We start from the raw sequence: 27,268 nt of genomic DNA on the forward strand, positions 1-27,268 counted from the left end.
CGTTTTTATACCAAGAGGATATTAGAATACAGAGAACATACACAGAGACCAAGGGGTGAGAGATTTAGCAAATAATATTACAAGACAGCCAGATACATTGAAGTTAGGTAAAGAATGAACACATATATTTTAATGCATATATTATACATGCATACCTTATGCATATTAATTATACATATACTTATTTTAATATGTATACATACACAGGTGCAGTCATATATCATTTTACTATGCTTCACAGATACTGCATTTTTTGCAAATTGAAAGTTCATGGCAACCCTTAGTTGTCAGATAATTGTTAGCATTTCTTAGCAATAAAGTATTTTAAAATTAAGGAATGTACTTTTTTTTTGGGGGGGGGGGGGTGGGGGCACACTGCATAGCTTGTAGGATCTTGGTTCCCCAACCAGGGATCAAACCTGTATCCCTTGCTTTGGAAGGCAGATTCTTAACCACTGGACCTCCAGGGAAGACCCTTGTCTTTTCAGTCTCAATTGCTACCTTTTGATCCCAACTATTTATCAACTAACCATTACTTCCCACCCGCTTCCTCCACCACTGGAAATACAGGGATTTTCTTTTTTTTTTAAGAACTTTTCCTCATCAACTGTATTGCTTAACTCTAAGAGTCTCCTACAGAAAAAAAAAAAAAAAAAAGAAAAAAGACCATTTATACCATGTTACACTGCACCTTAATAAAGCTAGGGGAAAAGATACAAATGATCATTTCTCTTTAGCATTATGAAGTGATCCACTTTATTATTATTCTCATTTCATCAAAGTCCATTTTTATAGTAATATAGCTAGCCTAGCTTTCTCATATTGCTGTTGGCACAATGTATACATTCCTTTCCTTTTACTTCCAACACATTTGCATCCTGATATTTAAAGTACAATTTTTTTTTAAATGTCTTAAAATTTTATTTATTTTTGGCTGTGACAGTTATGTTTGCTGTGCAGGCTTCTCTCTAGTTGTGGTGAGCAGGGACTACTCTTTAGCTGCAGTGTGTAGGCTTCTCATTGTGGTATCTTTCCTTGTGGTTCCGAGGCTTTAGAGCACAGGCTCAGTAGTTGGTGCACCAGCTTAGTTGCTCCACGGCATGTGGGATCTTCCTGGATCAGGGATTGGACCCATGTCTCCTGAATTGGCAGGTGGACTCTTTACCACTGAGCCACCAAGGGGAGCATCAAGGTATTGTCTTTCACTATTGTGGACTCATTGTTTACTCGCTAAGTTGTGTTTGACTCTGTTGTGACCCCATGGACTGTAGCCCACCAGGCTCCTCTGTCCATGTGATTTCCCAGGCAAGAATACTGGAGTTGGTTGCCATTCCCTCCTCCATAAAGTGCAACTCATGACACAATACAGTGATTGAGTTTCTTTCCTATGTGAGTTTCTTTCCTCTTCTTGCTGGAAATAGGCACAAGGAAGAGATTTTTATGTGCTAATTGATATTTTATTTATTCTTCCAGTTCCTGCTTATGTTCTTGTACATTGTTTTGTGAAATTTTATCTTGTTGTATGCTTATGAAACATGGACTTTTCTGTATGTACATTTTTAATTTCTACAACTTTAAAGTCATTTTATCTTCTGTCAATGAATACACAGCTATAAAGGCATGCTGTGCCCACACTCTATCAAGGTTTACACTGTCCCATGAACCAGCAGACTCTCAAGTGCGTGGAGGGATTCCACACAGCAGCTGTTTCCTGTGGTTAAGATGACTCAGCACCAGGGATGTTTTGTAAAGAGTCTGGGAGGTGGAGGCTGATGGCTGTTGCTCATTGTTCTCCTCAAGGCTGTCGGATCCCATATCCAAAGTATATAACAGATCCTAGTAGAGAAATGAGACAGTGAGAAGGGAAAGTAGGCGCTCTTCCCACTTACAAACGCCCAGTTGTTGTTTTTTAGTCACTAAGTCATCAATGGCCTCCTATTATGGCATCTGACACAGTTTGCAGATGAAGTAAAAGGAAGAGGTTCAGTCACCCATGATGCCTCTTTAGCCCAGAAAGCAACTTACCAATGGCATTCCAGACTCCAAATTGGGCCCATGTTCCAGACGTTATCTGCATCATCAAGTAAACGTTCACAAAGATGCTCACCAGTGGGAGGACAGGCAGAGCAGGGGCCTGTGGACAGAGTTAGTTCATCCCTGGACACAGCCCAGACGTCTGAAAGGGAGACCCTATCACATGTAGGCAAGAAGACTAGTCCTCAGCCTGTGTGTTAAGTCCCTACTGAGACTGGGTTTTTAAACACTGAGTGTGCATCAGGGACAGGTCCACTGGTTTTAGCAACTCCCCTCAATTCCTTTTCCAGTGAAGGACTTTTAGACCTCAAAGCATGCAGACTTGATTCACTCAGGTGGATATTTTCAGCAAGTAAGGTCACCTACCTTGAAGTGAAGAGCAGTGGGGTTCTGAGGCTGCCTCCAGATGATGACTGTGACCCCAGTGATGAGCAGCAGCAGCAGCACAGCCACTGTTGTGAGCCCAGGGTCTCCAGAGAACACCTGGCTGGGCCACTGGGCCAGGATCAGGCTCAGGATGGTCAGCAGGAGAACTGCAAGGGTCAAGGATGAGAACAGGCTGGACTCCAGGAGACAAAGACTTCAGGACCTTGGGCCACACCCCTCCCCAGTCTGCCCACATCAGGAAAGGCTATGATATCTCCAACACTCCTCAACTGACAAAATACACACTCCAATACCATCCTGTCAATTTCAGAATACGACCAAAAGAAATCCCACTGCTCACCAAGAAGGAAGGCACATCCACAGACAATCTGACCAGATTCCTGGGTGGGGGTGGTGCTCGTAGGGAACCACAGAGTTTTTAGGATGTTTGAGGTTTCTGCTTCTGGTGCAGAGTCCAGAGGATGTTCTTCAACTTCAGGCTCCATCTCAACTTCCTCCTCTGTTTTCTCATTCAGGTCTGGCTGGTACCTGAATAGAGGTATTAAGGCAATAATAACAGCAGTCCCTATTAATCCAACATCAGACAGTCTATTTGTCTCTTTCCTGCCTTATGCAGAACAGGACATATAGAAGGCAGCATGAAACCAGAAGAGGATTACCTCTCCATCCACCCCCAGGGTCCAAGACCCCCAGCCCAGGTATAGGGGACTCTCACCTGAGGACAAGCACAGAAATAATCGCAAGGGTGTAAGCAAGCATGATCCCAGTTAACATGAGTTCCACAATATGACCAAGGTCCAAGAGTAACACCATGACGGCTAGAATGAGGGCAGGAGCAAGGTAGAGAAGGGGGTGAGAAATCACTAGAAAAATCCAAGTTAAGGAAACTGATTGGAGAAGGAGTGGGTTTTGTTTATTCACCTGCAAGGCTTCCAGAAGACATGATGGCCACAACGGGGGTGCCTGTGCGGGCATGGATCTGGGCAAGGCCCCGGAAAAGGAGCCCATCCTTGGCCATTGCACAGGTGAACTGAGACATGAAAAATATGCTAAACAGAAGGCTGGAAAAGAACATTGAAACATGTGTGGGGATGTGGAGAAGAGGGATAGACTAGGACATCTCCCTGGTCTACATGGGGTAAGATGTCTTGCTCTCTTGTCTGTCAATCTCAAGGGCCAGAATACCTGAAAACCAGACAGTAGACAGGGAGAAAACCATGACACTGACCTGTATAAAAAAGAACACAGGAAGAGAACAGCCATGATATAGCTGGCAGGAGCCCATCCGATACGGAGAAAGGCCTGCGGTAAAGGATTGTAATGATGAATCTGGTAGTAGGGCACCATGAGGCTGAGTGCTGCTGAGACTCCAAAATACGTCAAAAAGCCAACAGAGATGGAGATCACCATGCTCAAGGGGATGGAACGCTGAGGATTTTGGGCTTCTCTCCCTGCAGAGTGGGTAGAAGTTTTGGGTGAGGAAAACACACCAGTGTGAAAGGAAAAAAAAAAAAAAAATCCCCTTTCCTCTTGCATCTTCCAAAGCAGGCTAACCATCTATCAACCCCTGTGCCCAAGGGCAGCTGAAACTGTGCCCAAGCGCCAGATGGGACACAAAATGACCATGTTACCTGTAGCGACCACGGCCTCAACAGCAAAACATGGGTAGAAACATAAAGCTGCTCCTCGGAGAATCCCATTCAAAGCCAAAGGGCACAAACCCTCAAGAACCGAGAGGGCCCAAGCTATGGTGAGAGAAAGAATGAAGAAGAACATGGGTGGGGTGTGCTCAGCCATCTCTACTGGATTCTTCCCTTCATACCACAAGTCCTGGACTCCAGCCCCCCATCACCTGATCATGTGGATTCACCAGCCCAGATCTCTCTAGTCCCTATCATATCCCCAGCTCTGCACTGCCCCCTTCCCCACTTCACAAGCATTTCTCTGGCCAAGGGTCATAGCCTCCTAACCTATAGATGTCACTGGATCCGGATGTGTTCAGTCTGTAGTCCTGTTCTGTGAGCTGCCAGTTGTGCAGGTCTCCCTTAATGAAGCCAGAGATGATCGTGAAGATTGGAACAGAAATGTTGATGCCTGTGAACACTTTGATAATCAGGGGTGACGTATGAGGTCCCAGAAGCGTTACTCCTATAGGAAAGAAAGAATATGAAACACTCAAAAAAAAAAAAATCTATATATAGAGAAAGTAGACTAATGGTTGCTAAAGGTGGATAATTGGCAGACTGTGGCAAGGTGGTGGATAGATAGTGACTGCTCAGTGGGTACAGGAAGCAGTCTTCCCTTTTGGGGAGATAAACATGTTTGAAAGTAGATGGAGGTGATGGTTGCACAACGTGGTGAATGTACTAAGTGCCACTGAACTGTACACTTTCAAGTGGTTAATTTATCTCACAATACATGTCTATGAAATCATCAGGTTGTATACCTTAAACTTACACAGTGCTGTATGTCATATAGATCTAAATAAAGCTGGGAGAGAATAATAAGATTTTTAATTTTATGCTATGAGGATTTCCTTTAAGTTGAAAAAAAATTACTTTTGGTCTCAGTGCAGAGGAAGAAACTTGTTGGTCTAAGTAAATGATTCTGAGCAGGGGCGATTTTGTTCCCCAAGCAGTTGGCTCTGTCTGGAGACATTCTGATTGTCACAGCTTTTTGAGGGGATGGGTGTTGCTGGTGTCTAGTGAGTGAAGGCCAGGGATGCTATTGAACACCTGAAAACGGTTTCTTAAAAACCTTACAATGGACAGGACAGTCCTCACACCACACCAAGAATGATCCAGCCCGAATTGTCAATGGTGCCAAGAATATAAAACAACAGTGTGTGTCCTCCCCTCCTGCCACCTTTCCTTCTAGTCCTAACCCCCCTCATTCTGCACCCAAGCCTTTCCCTCCCCAGCTCCTGCTCCACACCCCACTCTTCTCATCCTGTCTCTGTCCCCTTCTCACCAATCATCACCAGCAACAGGGCCAGAGCAACAAAGTCTGGGAACGTGGCCAGGAAAGAGGGCATGTACGGAGAGAAAGTCTCCTCTAACGCCTGAGAGATGTGATTTCCAATCAGGCTGTCAAAGGTGATGCTCCACACTTTGGACAAACTGGCAGTGGCTGCAGAGGCAGAAGAATATTCACTAACAAGCACAAATTGATTCTTGACTATGTGCCATGGGATGTATTAAAAAAACAAAAGACAAAGTACCTAATCTCAAAGAGCTTCTCTTCTTGGGGTGGGAAGAGCAGACCCAGATAACTCACAAAATAGGTCACTATTTGATATAATTAGGAGATCAATGTTATGCAAGAAAATAACACAGGAAAGTGGGACCAGGGAGGCTCAGAGATGAGGGTTGAAATTTTATATCTAGTGGTAAAGGAAAATCCCACGAAGACAACAACTGAGCATAGACTTCAGTATGGTGAAAGGATGAGCCTGTGCAACACGCAACCCACTCCCTACAGTTCCCTATCCTTTTAATTCTTGGTCCATCATTTAAGGAAAACAGGATAGACCTGAGTAGAATGAAGTTGTGGAGTTTTCCTGCCACTATTATCCACCTCCACCACAAGGTAGATAGCAAAGTGCTTGTGAATGAGAGAAAACCCCTCATTCCCTCCTAGTTTCCTGATCTTAAGTCCCAGGCCTTCCTCCCCACCATCATCTCACCAATGAGTAAGGTCAGGATGAGGTTCCAGCCAGTGATGAAGGCGCACAGATGACCCATGGTGACGTAGCTGTAGAAATACACAGAACCAGAACGTTGTACTCAGGCCCATAACTCAGCATAGCAGAGAGCGCACATCACACAAGGCAGGGCGACCACCAAGAAGGAGATGGCAATCGCTGGTCCAGTTATGTATTTGGCCACTATACCAGCCACGATGTATATGCCAGCTCCCAGGGTGTTGGCCACACCCAAGATCACCATCTGCAGGGTGTTCAAATGAGCCACAGGACTCTCAGACTCTTCTCTGGGCTCCAGCCGCCGCCTGCGGACCAGTTTTTGACCAAGTTGGTGAACATACTGGCACAGCATCCTAGACGGAGTTGAGGAGGCTACGATCTGCTGAGAAGATCTGCTGCAAGACACAAGGTCATTAAGAATGTCTGTCCTAAACAACAAGGTCCTACTATGTAGCCCAGGAAACTCTTCGATATCTTGTGAAAAAGCATAATAGGAAAGAATATGAAAAAGAATGTATATATATGTATCACTGAGTCACTTTGCTGTACAGTAGAAATTAATACAACACTGTAAACAATTTTACTTCAATTAAAAAAAAAAGTCCCATCTGCCCTTGACCCTGGGAGTCCAATTCCATGGTGCAATGGAATGATGTGGAGCAGGTGGTAAAAGGACACACTGGGCAAGTTCTCTGTCTCTGAGCTTTTGTTTCTTAAACATAAATACATATTTTAATATGATTCAAAATTACTGGAAGGGTTGCTTGAAGAAAAGTGAGATAGAGTGGATTATCTCTGCCCAAATGTGCCTCTTTGGTGGGTAGACTGCTGTGAGTTGAAGGCAGTTAAGACCCAGCAGACTCAGGAGAAGCTCCCTGTCTCTCCCTTCAGTTCCATTTGGTTCAGTTTAGTTGCTCAGTCATCTCCGACTCTTTGCGACCCCATGGACTGCAGCACACTGGGCTTATCTGTCCACCACCAACTCCCGGAGCTTACTTAAACTCATGTCCATTGAGTCAGTGATGTCATCCAACTATCTCATCCTCTGTCATCCCCTTCTCCTCCTGCTTTCAATCTTTCCCAGCATCAGGGTCTTTTCCAATGAGTCAGCTCTTCGCATTAGATGGTCAAAGTATTGGAGTTTCAGCTTCAGCATCTGTCCTTCCAATGAATATTCAGGACTGATTTCCTTTAGGATGGACTGGTTTGATCTCCTTGCAGTCCAAGGGACTCTCAAGAGTCTTCTCCAACCACAGTTCAAAAGCATCAATTCTTTGGTGCTCAGCTTTCTTTATAGTCCAACTCTCACATCCATACATGACTACTGGAAAAACCATATATTTGACTAGATGGGCCTTTGTTGGCAAAGTAATGTCTCTGTTTTTTAATATGCTGTCTGGGTTCGTAACAGTTTTTCTTCCAAGGAGCAAGCATCATTTAATTTCATGGCTGCATTCACCATCTGCAGTGATTTTGGAGCCCCCCAAGATAAAGTGTCACTGTTTCCACTGTTTCCCCATTTATTTGCCATGAAGTGATAGCATCAGATGCCATGAATGTTTGAGTTTTAAGCCAGCTTTTTTCACTCTCCTCTTTCACTTTCATCAAGAGGCTCTTTTGTTCCTCTTTGCTTTCTGCCATAAAGGTGGTATCATCTGCATATCTGAGGTTATTAATAGTTCTTCCTGAAATCTTGATTCCAGTTTATGCTTCATCCAGCCCATTATTTTGCATGGTGTACTCTGCATATAAGCTAAATAAGCAGGGTGACAATATACAGCCTTGACGTACTCCTTTCCCAATTTGTCTCTCCCTTAACTCTCAAAATAATTAGATTAGTGGACCTACGGCAGGAAGAGAGGTATTACCAGAGAGAACTTACAACCTCAGAAAGACTTCCCTGCCTGGAGTGGCAAACATTTTTTGACCAAGCACTCGCTCTTCTCATCACCCTATGGGTGTCCTCCTCCCTTTTGAAGCCCCAGATCCTTACCTCATTCTGTTAAACTCATGGTACCATATAAGCCTCCACTGACTGACTGTCTTGAGCCTCAAGTTTTTATGGGGCTCTCAATACACAACAAATTAAATTTGTCTCATGTCAACTTAATTATTAGACCAGCCAAAAAACCTAGAAAGAAAGGTTTCCTGCTTCTTGAGAAGCCAAAGATTCAAATGCAGAGTTGACATACAGTAGCTAATTAACTGGTATAAGTTGAGTGGATAAGAGGGGCTTTCCAGGTGGCTCAGTGGTAAGGACTCTGCCTGCCAATGCAGGAGATGCAGAAGACATAGGTTCACCCTGCATTGGGAAGATGCCCTGGAGGAAGAAATAGCAACATACTCCAGTATTCTTTTCCTGGAAAGTTTCATGGACAGAGGAGCCTGGTGGGCTACCATCCATGAGGTCACAAAGAGTCAGACAGGACTGAGTGACTGAACATGCATGAATGAATGGATAAGAATATAATTTTTTAATTGAAATCAACCAGCTCTGTTGGTTCAAATCCAGCTCTGGAACATATTAATTTTTCTGAGTTTTCACAAACTACATAACATCTTTGCCCTCCTTTCCTGTATAACACAGGGAAAATTGCTATCATCACCATTCCCTTCCCTCTTTGATATGTGTGAAATGACTCTTAGGAGCATGGTGATCAAAAAGCCCAGACTCCATACATTTCTTCAGTAAGGATCTTGAAACCTAACAGCTTTCTGCTTCATTGCTTGTAGAGTGACATAAAATAAGAACTCTGCTTTGGGGCAGAAGAAGATGGAATATGTAGGAGGGACAGACTCTAGACTAGCTCAGTCAAAGCATCAAACCAGAGAGGTCTCCCAACTGCCTGGAGGGAGGGGGACTAACCTTCATTCTGAATCAGAAATGACAGGACTCTGTTTCCTGCTCCTTTGAGGCCTGAAATGTCTCCTCACCACATGGCTCTGCAGGGCTAGGATGACCCAGTGACCACGAGTTACCTTCAGGGGGCTCTCTCTTCCCATGCTCTTAAGTTCAAGTTCAGCATTTTGGTTAAGAGCAAGGATTAAGAAGCCAGGAGAATATTATTAGAATATTGGCTTCCTCACCACCCCTGTGGCTTTGAAGAAGTCATTTACTTCTCTGGACCTCCATTTTCTTCTTGTTTATGTTCTGCAGATGAATCCTTGTGCATATTAAATGGTGCATCTGCTGTGGACAATGTATGATAATTTCTCCAAAACCTAAAAGTGGATTGATTTAATATATGATCCATTCACCCTATGGGCATATACCCAAAATAACAGAAAATAGATTCTCAAAGAAATATTTGTACACACATATTCAAAATGTCCGTCTAGTCAAGGCTATGGTTTTTCCAGTAGTCATGTATGGATGTGAGAGTTGGACTATAAAGAAAGCTGACTGCTGAAGAATTGATGCTTTTGAACTGTAGTGTTGGAGAAGATACTTGAGAGTCCCTTGGACTGCAAGGAGATCCAACCAGTCCATCCTAAAGGAAATCAGTCTTGGGTGTTTATTGGAAGGAATGATGTTGAAGCTGAAACTCCAATATTTTGGCCACCTGATGCGAAGAGCTGACTCATTGGAAAATACCCTGATGTTGAGAAAGATTGGAGGAGGGAGGAGAAGGGGATGACAGAGGATGAGATGGTTAGATGGCATCACTGACTCAATGGACATGAGTTTGGGTAAATTCCAGGAGTTGGTGATGGACAGGGAGGCCTGGCGTGCTGCGGTTCATGGGGTCACAAAGAGTTGGATGTGACTGAGTGACTGAACTGAACTGATTCAAAAAAGAATTATCACAGTAGCTGAAAGTTGGAAGCAACCTAAATGTCCTTCCACAAAAGAATGGATAAACGCAATGTGGTCTGTACATACAGTGAAATATTATGCAGCCTTAAAAAGACAGGAAATTCTGATGTGTACTACAATGTGGAAGAAACTTGAGGATATTATGCTAAGTAACCTGTTGAAGACAGTAACAAAAAGACAAATACTGCATAATTCTACTTCTTTGAACCTCTGAGTTATCCAATTATAGGGACAGAAAGGTGGTTTTCCAGGGGCTGGGATGAAGGGGAAGTGGAGAGTTATCATAAAAATAGGGACAAAGTTTTAGTTTTACAAGATGAAAAATGGTCTAGAGATTGGCTGCACAACAATGTAAACATACTTAACATTAGTGAGCTGTGTACTTAAAATTTTTTTTAATTGGAAGGTAATTGCTTTACAATGTTGTGTCAGTTTCTGCCATATAATAGCATGAATCAGCTGTAACTGTATATGTATTCCTCTCCCTCTTGACCTTCCCTTCCATCCCCACCCCCATCCCACCCCGCTAAGTCATCACCAAGCACCAGACTGGGCTCCCGTGTTATACAGTGGTTTCCCACTAGCTATCTATTTTACACATAAAAGGAAAAGAAAGTGAAGTCACTCAGTCGTGTCTAACTCTTTGTGACCCCAAGGACTGCAGCCCACCAGGCTCCTCTGTCCATGGGATTTTCCAGGCAAGAGTACTGGAGTGGGTTGCCATTTCTTTCTCCAGGGAATCTTCCCCACCCAGGGATTGAACCCAGGTCTCCTGCATTGCAGGCAGACCCTTTACTGTCTGAGCCACCAGGGAAGCCCATGACAGTGTATATATGTCTGTGCTACTTTCTCAACTTGCCCCCCTCTCTTCTTCTCCCACTGTACACTTAATATCATTAAGATGGTTAATTTATGTCATGTGTATCATTAAAGAAATTGCTGCCAATGATAAATAACAGAGACAGCTTCACAGAGTTCCCAGGTGTAGCAAACCCAAACATGACTTAATATAAATTAACATGCAGTTGTCCTCCACACTTACCAAAATCCAATTTTTCATATCAATACAGTTGCCCCAGTATCTGCAGAGGAAGAACCCATAGATTTGGAAGGCCAACAGTATACAGGAGAACTGAGATCAGGTTCACATAATGGAAATCCTATATAAAAGTAATCTTTTTTTAAGAGTAATTTAGACTTTTTTTTTCATTTATTTTTATTAGTTGGAGGCTAATTACTTTACAATATTGTAGTGGTTTTTGTTCATCGCAGCACTATTTATAATAGGCAGGACATGGAAGCAACCTAGATGCCCATCAGCAGATGAATGGATAAGGAAGCTATAGTACATATACACCATGGAATATTACTCAGTCATTAAAAAGAATTCATTTGAATCAGTTCTAGACTTTTTATTTTGTATTGAAGTATAGCCGATGTTGTGATAGTTTCAGGTAGACAGCAAAGGGACAGCCATACATATATATGAAGCCATTTTCTCCCAAACTTCCCTCCCATCCAGGCTGCCCCATAACACTGAGCAGAGTTCCCTGTGCTATACAGTGGGTCCTTGTTGGTTTTCCATTTTAAGTATAGCAGTGTGTGCATGTCCATCCCAAACTCCCTAACTATCCCTTCCCCTCATCTTAAAGGTATTCTTTCAAATCATTTGAAATCAGTCTGAAAGGAGTCTCCCAACTTTCAGACTTGATCCAACCCCCACCCCACCCTTTCTCTCACAAACACAACAGTTCTCAGCTCCTCCTCCTTTCATCTAGAAACTGGTCTCTCCACCCTCAGTCAGGAGCCGGGTTGACCCCGTGCACTCTGGGGTTGCAGAGGTCTCTTTGGGAGGATGTTAACTCAACACCCAGTCTCCTACAGAAGAGGGTGACCCAAGACTTAGTGGATCCTTGGAGCAGAGCCTGGAGCACTGAGTCAGTCAGGGAGGCTGAGGTTAAGCCATGCGGGGCTGGAGCTGAGACATCTCCAAGAACCGAAGCGGGGAGTCCTGAGCACAGAAGACAGCATTTACCCACTGGGTTGTTGGGATGAGGTTGGGGCTGGGTGGGCAGGAAACATCTGCAGTGTTGCTATCAGCCCTGACTCTTCCGTGGTTACCTCAGGGGATGCTTCTGAGAGGTGTTTTTTTTTTTTTTTAATTGTGGTATAATGTCCATAACATAAAATTGACCATTATAACCTTTTTTAAGTGTGTAGTTTAATTAAGTATATTTACATTTTGGATAGCCAAACTGTAGAACTTTCTTCATTTTGTAAAACTGAAACTCTGTACCCATACAACAAAATTCTTCCTTTCTTCTCCACCAGTCTTGGCAATCACCATTGTACCCTCTGCCTCTGTGAGCCTGACCCCTCTAGAGCTAGGGCTAAGTTGCTTCAGTCATGTCCAACTCTTTGGGGCCACTCTAGGTACTTCATTCATGTGGGTTCATACACTATTTCTCTTTTGTTGTCAGGCTTTACTTAGTATAATGTCAACAGAATTCATCCATGTTGTAGCATGGGTTAGTATTCCATTCCTTTTTAATGCTGAATAATACTCTACAGTATTATGAGTACATACCATACTTGGCTTATCCATTTCTTGGTCAGTGGGCACTTGGGTTTCTTTCATGCTTTAGCTATTGTGAATAATGCTATTATGAATATGGGTATACACATATGTCTTCCAGAGTGTGCTGCTTTCCAACTCTTCTGGGTATACACTCAGAATTAGAATTGCCGGACCATATGGTCTTAAGATTTTTATCTGCTTGTGATGGAGAAAATGTTCACATATTGAGAAATGGGGAAGTCATTTTTTCTGTGGTTCAACTTGAATTTTGTGTGAACTAAGATAGCCTGGCTGACTCTCACAGCTCATCTGTCTTAACCATTGAGATAAAGAACGTCTTTTTTGAAAATAAGGAGGAACAACTCCCTTTTCATGGCATCCATGAAAAGACAAGGTTGCCTTCCCAGACACTGGTATCCTGCTGCCTGAAGAACTTGTAATTGTGGTCTCTGCCTATTTCTGCTGCTCACCCAATTGAATCTCTTAAATTCTGCCATACTCGACACTGTTCTGAGTTAACTGGCCTCTTAGGAGGTACGGTAACTCCCTTCACCCAGTGTCACTTTGGCTTGATATAATCATCTGAACCCTGCAATTTTGCTTCCAGCACCTCAAGATGACAACAACCCTGACTGCATGGTGCTAACTGACTACCTTCTTACTCCTATACCTGTGCTATTAGGGTGGCTTCTAACCCCAAATGACTAACTCCCTTCTAAGAAGCAAATAGAATGCAGAGTGAGAGATTTAATAAACAAAAATACAAAACACCTAGATATAGTGAATTTCAGACAAAGAGGGAACATTCAAATATATATTTCAATACACATCTTTTATATAAATGCATATTTGTGCATTTTATATAAATACATTTCTGCATTAATTATACTTCATATAAATACAGTTGTGCATTAATTATACTTATATTTCAAATCTGTACAGATACTTGTACAAGCACTATCATGCAATGATTTATTGTGCCTCAAAGATACTGCTTTTTCTTATTAATTGACGGTTTGTGGCAACCATGTGATGGCAAATGATTGTTAACCTTTTTTTCTTTTTACAAATACAATATCTTAAAATTGCAGAAGAATCTGAAGGAGCAAGAGAACTTGGAGCCTGGTTGGCTATAGTCCTTGGGGTCGCAAGACTCAGACACGACTGAGCAACTGAACAGCATAGCAGGGAGCAATTTGCTGCTGGTGGCGGCAGGCGCCCAGCTCTGATTCCCGGCGTGTTTCTCGGAAGCTGATGAGGAAGCACTGCTTAGGCAAGGGACATGCCAGGAGTTGTAGTTCAGGCAGAACAAGAGAAAGAGGAGAGGAGAGAGAGAAACACAACTAGGGCTCCTTCACTGAATGGACCTAGATTCAGCCCTGTGGGTCTTGGAAAGAGAACAGAGCAGAGAGGGAGAGTAAGCAAGTTCTCGAGGGAGAGAGAAAGGCAGAAGTCTCCAGCCAGCAGTTTGGGGAGAGCAGTTACCTTGAAATCCCGGGCTTCAGCATCAATGATCTTGGAGAGAGACAACCATGAGAAGTGGCTTAGTTCTCTGCCCAGGTATTGGACCTGGGTGTCTTGGGTGAAAAACCAGGAATCCTAGCCACTAGTCCACCAGGGGCTAGAAATTAGAAACAAGATTCTCCCAGTTCTTGCCCCCAGTAAAAAATGCATTTCACCAGGAGGCAAAAACTAAAAATAAGGTAAAAGTGCATTACTGAAGACACAGCACACTCGTCGGGGAGCGCACAGAGGTTTGTTTGGTTAAGACAGAAGCCAGGCAGCGTTCACACCCAAGAGAAAGGCTGTGGGCGTCCTCCCGAAGGAGGAGGAGCCCCTTAAGGAGAATGTTAAATCAACCGTACAGGGTAGTTCTTCTGTCTTTGTTTGCCTTTGGCTAATTACCTGCCCTGCCCTAGGACCCTCCCCGACAAGTGTGCGCAGCTTTTTTCCTAGATGGATTCCAGCACACAGGCCTGTGGGGGCCTGGATATCACCGATTATGGGATGGCACCCCCATCTTTTTGCCCCCCAAGGAGAATTTCTGTGCGTGTGCAGTGCCCTCAAGATAGAAAATATGTGGCCTCTTGATATTTTACACACACAGGGTTTAGCCCCTTTCTGTCCCTGCCTTGACTGTTATATTGCCGTGCTCACAGCAGGCAAAGTCCAGCTCTTCACTCTGTTCTGTCATTTCCTTTTTTCTTTTCCCATTTATTTTTATTAGTTGGAGGCTAATTACTTTACAATATTGTAGTGGTTTTTGTCATACATTGTTCTGTCATTTCTGTCTCCAAGTGGGAACGGAAGGCTCATTGTAAATATCTAGCCTAGAGCCCTCTGGCCTCCTTTCTTAGGAAATGTAAACAGAAGGCTAGTTGTAAATGTAGTTCTTTCCTGCTCATCTACCCTTTGTGTGTCTACTTTGCAGACTCCAGACAAAGAACCTAAGAGGATAGAGGACTAGATATTCGGTCTCAACAGCAGTAAAGTTTAAATGCTTCAACAAGATGATGTGAGCTTCCCTGGTGGCTGAGACAGTACAGAATCTGCCTGCCATGCAGGAGACATAAGAAATGTGGATTCGTTCCCTGGGTAGGGAAGATCCCCTGCAGGAGGGAACAGCAACCTGCTCCAGTGTTCTTGCCTGGAGAAGCCCGTGGACAGAGGATCCAGGCGGGCTATAGTCCATGGGGTCACAAAGCGTTGGACAAAACTGAACAACTAACACTTTCACTTTTCTTTCACTAATAAAATATGTGGCCAAGGAAAAGAAGCAGTGTACAGAATTCATCCACCTAATATTGCCAAAAGGCATCCTAAAATAGTCACTAAAAGAGATATCTAAAACATGGCCAACTTGCACAGGAAAAGATGGCCATCATTCATAATTATTGGAGAAATGCAAATCAAAACAATGATGAGGTACCACCTAATGCTGTTCAGAATGGCCATGATTAAAGAGTTTACAAATAATAAATGTTGGAGAGGGTGTGGAGAAAAGGGAACCCTCTTACACTGTGATGGGAATGTAAAGTGGTGCAGTCATTATGGGAAACAGTATAAAGGGTCCTCAAAAAATTAAAAATTGAGTTGATATAGGATCCAGTAATCCCACTTCTGACTGTATACCCAGACAAAACTATAATTCAAAAAGATACATGCATTCGTATGTTCATAGCAACACTATTTACAATAGCCAAGGCATGGAAAAAACCTAAAATTCATCAATATGTTAGGGGAAGCACACTGATTGAAACCGCCCACCCTGGTCAGACACCATAGTGAGCATTTGCATGAGCTGTTCTATGACAGGAGGTCCTGGTAAGGAACAGGGAACTAATAAGCCTCCACCAACCAGAAGAGTTTGGGAAAGGTCAAAGGGAGACACCACATGTCCGACCACCTCCCGGAATCCTTCTCTCTGGCATCCATCTTAGCTGAACAAGGCCTGCACCACCAGGAAGGACTCTGAGTCAGAATGATTGGCTAAAGACAACCCGGAAACTAATCCCATCGCCATAAAACCCAAGACTGCAAGTCATGTGACAGAGCTGTTCTCCTGGGTTCCCTGACCCTCCTGCTCTCTGCCTGGGCGCCCTTTCGCAATAAAATCTCTTGCTTTGTCAGTGGATATGTCTCCTCAGACAATTCATTTCTGAGTGTTAGACAAGAGCCCAGTTTCGGGCCCTGGAAGGGGTCCCCCTTCCTGCAACAAATAGATGAAGGGATAAACAAGATATGTGTGTGTGTGTGTGTGTGTGTGTGTGTGTGTGTGTGTGTGAATATTTAGTGGCTCAGTGGTGAAGAATCTGCCTGCTGATGCAGGAGGTACAGGTTTGATTCCTTGGTCAAGAAGATCTCCTGGAGAAGGAAATGACAACCCACTCCAGTATTCTTGCCTGGGAAATTCCATGGATAGAGGAACCTGGCTAACTACAGTCCATGGGGTCACAAAAGGGCTGGACAGAACTTAGCAACTAAACAACGACAAATATATATATTCAGACATACAGACAGATAGACAAACAATGGAATACTACTCAGCCATGAAAAATGAAACAATGCCACTTGCAGCAGTATGAGACCTAGAGATTATCACACTTAGTGAAATAAATCAAAAAGAGAAAGACAAATACTGTATGATATCACTTACATGTGGAGTCTAAAATATAACTGAAATGAACCTATCTATGAGACAGAAACAGACTCACAGATATAGAAACTAGACTTAGGATGGCCAAGGAAGAGGGGAAAGGAAGGATTGGGAGTTTGGGATTAGCACGAGGAAACTATTCTATATAGAATAGATAAACAAGGTCCTACTGTATAACACAGGGAACTATAATCAATATCTTGTGATAAACAGTCATGAAAAAGAAAATGAAGAGGAAGATATCAATACATATGTATAACTGGGTCACTTTGCTCTACAGAAGAAATTAACACAACACTGTAAATCAAATATACTTCAATAAATTAAAAAAATATATAATTCAAGTTGAGGCAGCCAAACAAGTGAGAGTAAAAATTTTTAAAAAAGTACAAGACATGTAAAATAGGCATTGGGGATTTAGAAGTAAGGAGCACTCCCCTCTTTAACAACAGAAGGACATTTGGAATCAAGTCCACATACATATGTTGAAAAAACTTCCACATCATTTTTTTAAGAGTCTGACTTTTCACACAATTATAATAGGGGAAAACATACAGAGTTTAACATAATGTAAGGACAGACACCTAAGCTTTGAGAATGGCATGTTTGGTATCACATCGTACAAAGTTTTGTTGCTTTCGTTGTTGTTTAGTCACCCAGTCGTGTCTGAATCATTGTGACCTCATGGACTGTAGCCTGCCAGGCTCCTCTGTCCATGGGATTTCCCAGCCAAGAATACTAGAGTGGGTTGCTATTTTCTCCTTTAGGGGATCTTCCTAACCCAGGGATCAAGCCCATGTCTCCTGCATTGGCAGGAGACCAACTGGCTTCTTACCGCCTGCATCGGCTTGCCACCTTCTCCTGCACTGGCTTCTCACCACCAAGCCACCAGGGAAGCCCAGCCCAGTAGACAACCTTGGTTGTCAGGCACTCCCTTCCTGTTATGATTCATGAGAGTCACTCAGGTCCACCTCTGCTGCTTTCTCCCCACCCTCTCATCTTTTCAGTATAATTTCCCATGTTTTTAATTCATCTCATGGTGACTGAGATATCACAGATATGCTCACATTCCTTTTCTTTTTCCTTTCCATTGAACAGCCACCCTGTATTTCAAGGTGAGTGTCCTGATCATCACCCCTCCCCTAAATTTCCCAGCCTTCTGACCTCTACCTCTCAAATATTAACACCTTTTCTTTTTCATGTACTTCTTGAAGTATCTGAAATTACTGCTCAATTCTATAACCATGGCTGAGTTTGGGTGCTTTGCATATACATTATATATGAATATTTTAAATTGATGTTGCATTCATGGTAACCTGTAATTCACTATTGATAATCTGCTCCCACCCTCTCACCGCCAGTCTTTAGTATCTTAATCCTTCTGTCTTTGCCTCCTCCTCCTGCCTCTTTTGGACTTCCCTAGTGGCTCAGATGGTAAAGTGTCTGCCTACAATCCGGGAGACCTGGGTTCGATCCCTGGGTCTGAAAATTCCCCTGGAGAAGGAAATGGCGACCCACTCCAGTACTCTTGCTTGGAAAATCCCATGGACGGAGGAGCCTGGTTGGCTACAGTCCACAGGGTCACAAAGAGTCGGACATGACCGAGCAACTTCACTTCATTTCACTTCACTTCCTGCCTCTTTTCTACCACAGATGAAAATATTTCTTCATCTCACTCTCTCTCTCTTGCCTTCTGCCCCCTTCCTCCATACATCCTGTTTTTGACATGAATTCATCACTGTGCCTTGGACCAGTAGATTTCCTGCCTTGGTTGCATTTGGAAATCGTCCAAATCCCTAAGCCAGGCTAGCCCTGACAGAACGGAAACTAAGTCAGAGGGGAGTTGAAAGAAAACCATGCGACATGAGAAGAGAATGAAAAAATTCCCAAGCATGGTATCATCAAAGATTCTTCCATTATGAGGGGACCCTTGAAAGTGTACACAGTGACAACACAGGTTTTCTCCATTATCTTAGAAAAGGAAGGGGTCTAGAAATACATGTAGTCTTTTAAAATTCTTAGTTTTTTGGACTTCCCTGGTGGTGTAAGTGGATGAGAATCTACCTGCTGATGCTGATGCTGAAGCTCCAATTCTTTGGCCACCTGATGTGAAGACCTGACTCATTGGAAAAGACCTTGATGCTGGGAAAGAATGAGGGCAGGAGGAGAAGGGGGAGACAGAGGATGAGATGGTTGGATGGCATCACTGATTCAATGGACATGACTTTGAGCAAACTCCGGGATACAGTGAAGGACAGGGAAATCTGGCGTGCTGCAGTTCATGGGGTTGCAAAGAGCCAGACAAGACTGAGGGACTAAACAAAAACTGCAGCAACTGCAAGGAGAAGTACGAATACCAAAATGAAGAGTAGCCCCGGATCACTGCAACTAGAGAGAAAGTCCTCCCGCGGCAACAAAAACCTAGTGGAGCCAAAATTGTTTAAAAAATTTTTTTAAATCAAATGTTTTGTAGAATTCACCAGTGAAACTATCTTTTCTGTGTTGAGAGGTTTCTTATCACTGATTCAACTTCCTTTCTTGTTATTGGTTTATTCAGATTGTTTATTTTTCCTTCCAGTTTATCCAATTTGTTGGCATATACTTTTTCATAGTATAAGGAATGTGTATAAGACTGTGTATATTTGAGGTTCTATTTGTAATATCTCCTCTTTCATTTCTGATTTTACTTATATGAGTGTTCTCTTTTTTCATTTTTTATTGGCGTATAATTGCTTTACAATGTTGTGCTAGTTTCTGCGACACAAAGAAGTGAATCAGCTTTGTTGTTGTTTAGCCCCTCAGTCATGTCTGACTCTGTGCCACTCCATGGGCTGTAGCCCGCCAGCTCCTCTGTCCATGGGATTCGCCAGGCAAGAATACTGGAGTGGGTTGCCATTTCCTAATCATGGGGATCTTCCTGATCCAGGGCTCAAACCTGTGTCTCCTGCATTGGCAGGCAAATTCTTTACCACTGAGCCACAAGGGAAGGAAGCCCAGTGAATAGCTATAGGTATACATACATCCCCTCCCTGTTGGGCCTCCCTCCCACCCAGCCCCTATCCCAACCCTCTAGGGCATCATAGAGCAAAAACCTGAGGTTCCTGTGTTCTATGCAGGTTGCTATTAGCTATCTGTTTTGCCCGTGTAGTGTATATATGTCCTAATCCCACAATTTGTTCAACCCTCCCCTTCCCTCACTGGGTCCACATGTCAGTGAGCTATCACCTCACAGCCGTCAGAATAGTCACCATTCAGAAAATCTGCAAACAATAAATGTTGGAGAGGACGTGGAGAGAAGGGAACTCTACTGCACTGTTGGTGGGATTGTAAATTAACAAAGCCACAATGGAGAACAGGATGGACATTCCTTAACAAACTAGGAATAAAACTACCATATGACCCAGCAATCCCACTGCTGGACATAAACCCTGAGAAAACTATAATTCAAAAGACACATGTACCCTGACGTTCGTTGCAGCCCTATTTACAATAGGCAGGACATGGAAGCAACCCAGAAGTCCTTAGACAGATGCATGGATAGAGAGGATGTGGTTCATATATGCAATGAAGTATTCAGTTCAGTTCAGTTCAGCCGCTCAGTCGTGTCCAACTCTGCGACCCCATGAATTGCAGCACGCATTACTCAGCCATAAAAAGGAAAGAATTTGAGTCAGTTGTAGTGAGGTGGATGAACCTAGAACCTGATATAAAGAGTGAAGTAAGTCACAAAGAGAAAAGCAAATATTGTATATCAATGTGTATATATATATATATATATATATATATATGTATATATATATATATATATGTATATATGCAATCTAGACAAATGGTACAGATGAACCTATCTGCAGGGCCAGAATTGAGATGGACTCATAGAGATTGGACTTGTGGACACAGCAGGGGAGGAGAGGGTGGATGAATTGACAGAGTATCACTGACACGTACACACTCCATGTGTAAAGCGGAGTTAGTGGGAAGCCTCTGCACAATTCAGGGAGCTCAGCCTGGTTCTCTGTGGGGATGTAGACACATCAGAAGGGATCAGAAGGGGGAGGGAGGCTCAACAGGAAGAAAGTATATTTATAATTAGGACTGATTCACTTTATTGTACAGCAGAAATCAACACATCATTGTTAAGCAATTATCCTCCAATGAAAAAGCAAAAAAAAAAAAAAAAAAATTCTAGTTAATTATTATTGACTATCGAAAAAAAAGAAAAACCAGACTCACCTGCCATGTGCCTAATCTTCATTAGGACTAATGAAGGACTAATCTTCATTCTGAATCAGAAATAACAGACTCTAGTTTCTATCCTTTGGGACATAGAATGTCTCCCCCTTACACTTGCTCTGCCAGTGTAAGGGCCAGGCTGACTCAGTGAACACGAGTTAAGGGCAGGGGGCTTCTGTCCATGTTACTCTAAGGTCCGAGTTGAGCATTATGGTTGAGGGTAAGCATTCAGAGTCGGGAAGCTATGATTAGGATCTTGGCCCCACCTCTCTGCCCTTGAACAAGTCATATACTTCTCTGGACCTGCGTTTCCTTCTTGGTCAAACGCTGCTGATGAACCTTTGAGCCCTGTCGTTAGGAACATAAAATGGTGCCGTTGCTGTGGATAAAGTATGGTGGTTCCTCCAAAAAACCAAAACTGAAATTACCATCGTGGTTGAGCAGTCCCACTTCTGAGTGTACACCCAAAAGAACTGAAAGTGAGGTCATAGGAGACGTTTGCACACCAGTGTTCATGGTGGTATTATTCAGATTAGCTGAGAGATGAAAGCAACCCAAATGGCCATCCACAAAAAATGGATAAATAAAGATGGTAATGATAACTCTATATGCAAAACAGAAAAAGAGACACAGATGTACAGAACAGACTTTTAGACTCTGTGGGAGAAGGTGAGGGTGGGATGTTCTGAGAGAATGACATTGAAACAAGTATACTGTCAAGGATGAAACAGATCACCAGCCCAGGTTGGATGCATGAGACAAGTGCTCAGGGCTGGTGCACTGGGAAGACCCAGAGGGATGGGATGGAGAGGGAGGCAGGAGGGGGGATTGGAAAGGGGAAAACTTGTAAATCCATGGCTGATTCATGTCAATGTATAGCAAAAACCACTACAGTATTGTAAAATAATTAGCCTCCAACTAATAAAAATAAATGGGAAATTTTTTTTTAAAAATGGATTAATACAATGTGCTCTATATCTACAGTGGAATATTATTCAGCCTTAAAAATATGGGAAATTCTGACCCATGCTATAACATAGAGGAAACTTGGACAATATGCTAAGTGATATAAGCCAGTCACCAAAAGACAAATACTTCTTTGAAGTAGCTAATACAGTCAAATTTACAAAGACAGAAAGTAGAATGCTGGTTTGCTAGGTGCTGGGTGAGGGGGAAAATGGGGAGTCATCATCGTTAAATGCGGACACGGTTTCAGTTTACAAGACAAAAAGAGTTCTGTGAACTGGTTACACAGCTGCCGTAAATTTACCCAGTATTGCTGAAGAGTCATTTAAAAATGGTGAAGATGGCCAATTTATGTGTATTTCATCACAGTTTTTAAAATTTTATGCTGAGGATAAACCGGAGAGCCAGCTTCACAGAGCTGCTGAGTGTACAAAACTCCAAGGTAATTCAACACAAAACACCACTGAGTCGTCCTCAGCAGAATGCTCAGCTCCTAGAGGAGGCATCAGCAGACACGGAGGGCAGACAGGAGACAGGAGACTGAAGGCAGTGGTACCCGTATCACAAACTCTATGTGAGGGTCCTCTGAGTGTTGAGTGAGCACCAATCTAAAACCAGTCCAAGAGCCTCTGGACATTGATCCAATCTCTCCCAGCCCCTCCTCTTCTCACACAAACACAACAGCTCCCAGCTCCTTCTACTTTCATCTGGAAAACGGGGCTCTCCACCCTCAGTCAGAGGCCGGGCTCACCCACCCCCCCTGCACTCTGGGGTTGCAGAGGCCTCTTTGGGAGGATGTGAACTCAGCGCCCAGTCTCCCACAGTAGAGGGTGACCCGAGACTTACTGGATCCTTGGAGCAGAGCCTGGAGCACTGGGGCAGTCAGGAAGCCTGAGGTTAAGGTGCTATTGAGGTGAGGTTAAGGGCTGGAACTGATGGTTGCCCAAAATCCAAAAAGGGGAGCCCCTGAACACAGAAGACAACCCTTAACCCTGGGTAACTGGGGTGGGGATGGGGCTGAGAGGACCGGAAGCTTGTGCAAAGTTCCTGTCAGCACTGAACACTTCTGTGGTTACCCTTGTGAGATTTTCTAAGATGTTTTTAACTGGGGTAACATACACATAACAGGAAATTTTAACCGTCTTTAAGTATTCAGTTCAGTCATTTTGTGACTGAAGGCAAAGTCTGGCTGCCGGCTGCTCAAAAGCCATTCAGGAGGCCAGGTTGGTGGAAGGAAAGTTTGCTTTATTTTGGATGCCGGCAGTGGGGGGAGAGGGTTACACTCCTGCCCGAGGTCGACTCCCCTCCCAGCCCAACAGGCAGCGGGTAAGAGGTTTATGGACAGAGGGAGGGGGCTACATGGAGAAACAGCACGGTCAGCTCTGACAGTCATCTTGAACTTGGTCATCAGTGGTTGGACCAGCAGCATCTTGATTGTTTTAGGTACAGTTACTCTCCAGTCACAAGATCAGTTTGTTCCCGTTTCCTTGAGGCCGTTTCTCAGAACTGCGGCAGCTGTTGTCATGGCTACAGTCCAGTCATCAGCTAGTTACTCTCTTGCAGCTGGTGGAAATGTCCATCTCCACACACTCTCAGAATACTGTCTGTAGCCCTTGAGGAGGAACTAAAGGTCTGTGACTATGCCTCGTCACCACATTATTATTATTTGTTCTCTTTTGACTGTTGTCCTTTGTTTTTGCATGCTCTCACTTCTTGGATTAAGCTGATTCTTTGGCTAAGCTTATCCCACAGACAGAAGGCAGGCAGAGGACATGGGGGTCAAGGACCCTAGGGTCCTACCCCATTTCCATGTTAAGTACATTCACATTTTGTGCAACCAAACTCCAGTACATTTTTCCTCTGGCAAACAGAAACTACACATTCAACAACAACAACAACAAATCCCCCTTTATCCTTTCCCAGTTCTTGGCAATCACCTTTCTATTTTCTGTCTCGATGGATCTGACTACTCCAGGTTCTTCATTTCAGTGGAATCATCCAAAATTTGTCCTTTACTATCAGGTTTATTTTACTGAGTGTAATATCCACTAGGTCCATCCATGTTGTAGCATGTTATACTCCTTTCTCTTTAAATGCTGAATATACTCTGTTATTGGTACCTACCACAATGGCTTCACCATCCTTTGGTCAATGGGCACTGGGGTTGCTTTCATGTCTTAGTTACTGTGAATAATGGTGCTATGAACACGAGTGGACACATATCTCTTCCTGAGTGTGGCTTCAACTCTTCTGGGTATATCCTCAGAGGTAGAATTGCTGGATCATATGGTTCTAAGATTTTTAGCTGCTTGTGATGGAGAAGATGTTCACGTATTGAGGAATGGAGAAGTCAATCTGTCTTATACACGATTCAGCCTGAACTGTGTGTGAACTAGGACAGCCTGCCCAACCCTCACAGCACATCTGCTTTAACCACTGAGGTAAAGGAAATCTGTTCTGAAGATGAGGATGAACAACTCTGTTCTCATAGCATCTGTGTTAACACTCCCTGGAAGAGAAAGTGCCCTTCTCTGACCCCAGGGTCCCGCTGTCTCACTATGTACTAAGTCTGTCTTTTTTGGAGGCTTGAAGGAATACACCCTGGCATGTTTGATGTATGTTCTTTGTTTGGATAAAGTATAAGACTGAGCTGAAAACTCTTGCTTCAGTGAAGCGGTTCCTCAGAACTATCTGAGCATCTGTCTCCCAGAGGACAGTCCTCAGTTTGGTTCAAGCAAAACCCTTTCATATTCCCATTATACATGGTTGGTTGATTATTTCTCTGGACACTTGAATTCATGGATCTCAAGGGCCCTAAGAAGGGATGTAAAACTGGGGGCCCCACTCAGACCCTGCTCCCTCCCAGTCCTCTTACACACTCAGCTCCCCACAGTCTGCACCTCCCTGAGACACTCCAGTATGGGGGGACCCCAAGGCCAGCTGGGCCCCAACCAGGAGAAGGGGAGCTTAAGATCTCTGAGGTGAATTCAAGCAACAAAAGCATTTAACGAGCCTCGTGCCTGCATCCAGCCTTGGACAAAGGGCTGGAAGGGGATGTGACTTGGTCCCCTTCTTCCAGGAGCTCTGTTTGCTGGGAAAGCTGAGCGCACAGGCAGAGAAGGAAAATGGGAGATATGAGATAAGGAGCTCTAGTCTTCAGGAAGGAAAACCTGGCAAGAGGAGGTGGAACAGTGAAGAGGGTGGGGGTCCTGGTGAAGGGTTGACTAGATTCTGAAATCCATCAAGTGACCCATAAGATAAGACCCAGGACACAGGCCATCAAAACAGAACTTAAATGTAGTAGTTGAGTCTTACATTAACTTTTTTTTTAAAACTGAAGTATAGTTGACTTGCAATATTGTAAATTTTTTTTTTAAGGCAACCACACAAAGTGGGGGATTCCCTGGTGGCTCAGAAAGTGAACAGTCGGCCTACAATGCAGGCGCCCTGAGTTTTATCACTTTCACTTTAAGCTGTTGTGGAGAGTTTAGATACTATCCCTCTGTTACAGGAATTAACCTCTAAGTGGCGTAATACCTCCACAGACAAACTGCAGTTCTGCTCACGAGTTGTGAAATATTTAGGCCGCTTCATATCTAAGGAAGAATGTTGATTGATTCTGAAAGAATTAAGGGAACCCTGGCTTTCTGAGCTCCTGATCACTCGGGGGATTTCTACGTCTAGCCAGACATCGGGAGAATTAGGTGCCTAGATGTCCCTGTGTTGCCCACCCTCTATGTGCTACTAAACTCTACCCAACCAAACCCAACTGAATGAATGAGAGAAGGAGAAAAGGCTAACAATGCTTTAACATCTGCATTAGCCCAGGCTCCAGCAGTAAGCCATCCTAACTATAAATTACCGAGTTTAATCTTCATGAATGAAGATAGAGGACTCACCCTGGGTATATTAACTCAGAGGCAGGGTGACCAGCTTTGACCCATTGGCTATCCTAGCCCAGCAGTTAGATCTGTAGCTGATGGCAGGTTTGGCTACTTATCACTCAACAGATGATAAATCAAGGGACAGGCTTCTGTAGAGAAGAATGATGCTTTATTCAGAAAAGCTAATGATCTGGGGAGAAGATGGACTTGTAGCCACCTCCTCAGCCAAAACAATCTTTAAAGGGAAACAGTCTCAGTTAATCATTAAGGCAGGAAGTCAGATTCTCTGTCATTCTTCCATTGCTGCAAGCCAGCTGACTTCCCTCTGTCTTCCCTGGAATATATTCTTGCTCAAGTGACTGACCCGCAACTGGAGGTTCTCTTGCCCTTGTGGTCCACTTGGAAATTTACCAAGAGGAAGCTAGGGGTAGAGAGTCAAGCATTCTTAAACTACTTAATTCTTCTTCTTTTTTTCTTTTTCTGGCCACATCCTGCAGCATGCGACCCCATGGACTGTAGCCCACCAGGCTCCTCTGTCCATGGGAATCTCCAGGCAAGAATACTGGAGTGGGTAGCCATTCCCTTCTCCCAGGGGTCTTCCCAACCAAGGGTCAGACCCGGGCCTCTTGCATTGCAGGCAGATTCTTTATCAATGAGCCACCAGCGAAGCCCCTGAAACATCTCAGATTCTATTATGGATGATCTCACCTGGACTACAAATGATACACTGAAGCTGAGTAATCACTTACCTCTATGTCTATCTCCATAGAGATTGTTAAATCCAGCTGAATTGTTGGGTACAAACCATGCATGTCTAACACTTTGCATTTTTTTCTGTGCCAAAAAAAAAAAAAAAAGCAGAATTGCCCTTCAGCTAACAACATTATTGGAATCTGGAGTTACAGTCTAAGAACTGCTCATCCTGGGAACCAAGGGAGGTAAAATATTCCCTTTAGGGATTTCCCTGGTGGTCCAGTGGCTAAGACCCCACGTTCCCAATGTGGAGGGCCTGGGTTCAGCCTCTGGCTGGGGAACGAGATGCCACATGTCACAAGTGCAGGTCCTGCATGCCACAGCTAGGACCTGGCACAGCCAAATAAAACACATAATTTTTTTAAACGCCTCTATATGTGTCATACTTATTCCATGAAATTTTCATTTGCACTAACACCTTGTTAGTAAAATTGTGTTCCACTTGAAGATTCATTGATTCCCTTTTCCTTTTAGCTTGTGTTCTAGACCATATCTTAATACAGATATGCTTCTTCTGCAGCACGGCCATAATCAAGTCTTTTCAAACCCCTATGGTATGAATCACCAACCCTAGAAAAGTCGGGTTCATTTTTGTTTTACTCATTTACAGCATTATATGAAAAAACTCCCAGTTCTGGTACAGCTCATTAGCATGTGTGTGCCTGCTCAGTCGTGTCTGACTCTTTGTGACCCCATGGACTGTAGCCCGCCAGGCTCCTCTGTCCATGGGATTCTCCAGGCAAGAGTACTGGAGTGG

The 27,268-nt window shown here is 43.6% G+C and overlaps 1 pseudogene; it reads right to left on the minus strand.

Moving 5' to 3' along the window:
* Window positions 1-250: 250 nt before the first annotated feature.
* LOC133054843 (cationic amino acid transporter 3-like) lies at window positions 251-17,367 on the minus strand (annotated as a pseudogene).
* Window positions 17,368-27,268: the final 9,901 nt, after the last annotated feature.

This window comes from Dama dama, chromosome 4 (assembly GCF_033118175.1).
Source record: "Dama dama isolate Ldn47 chromosome 4, ASM3311817v1, whole genome shotgun sequence".
Classification (NCBI taxonomy): domain Eukaryota; kingdom Metazoa; phylum Chordata; class Mammalia; order Artiodactyla; family Cervidae; genus Dama; species Dama dama.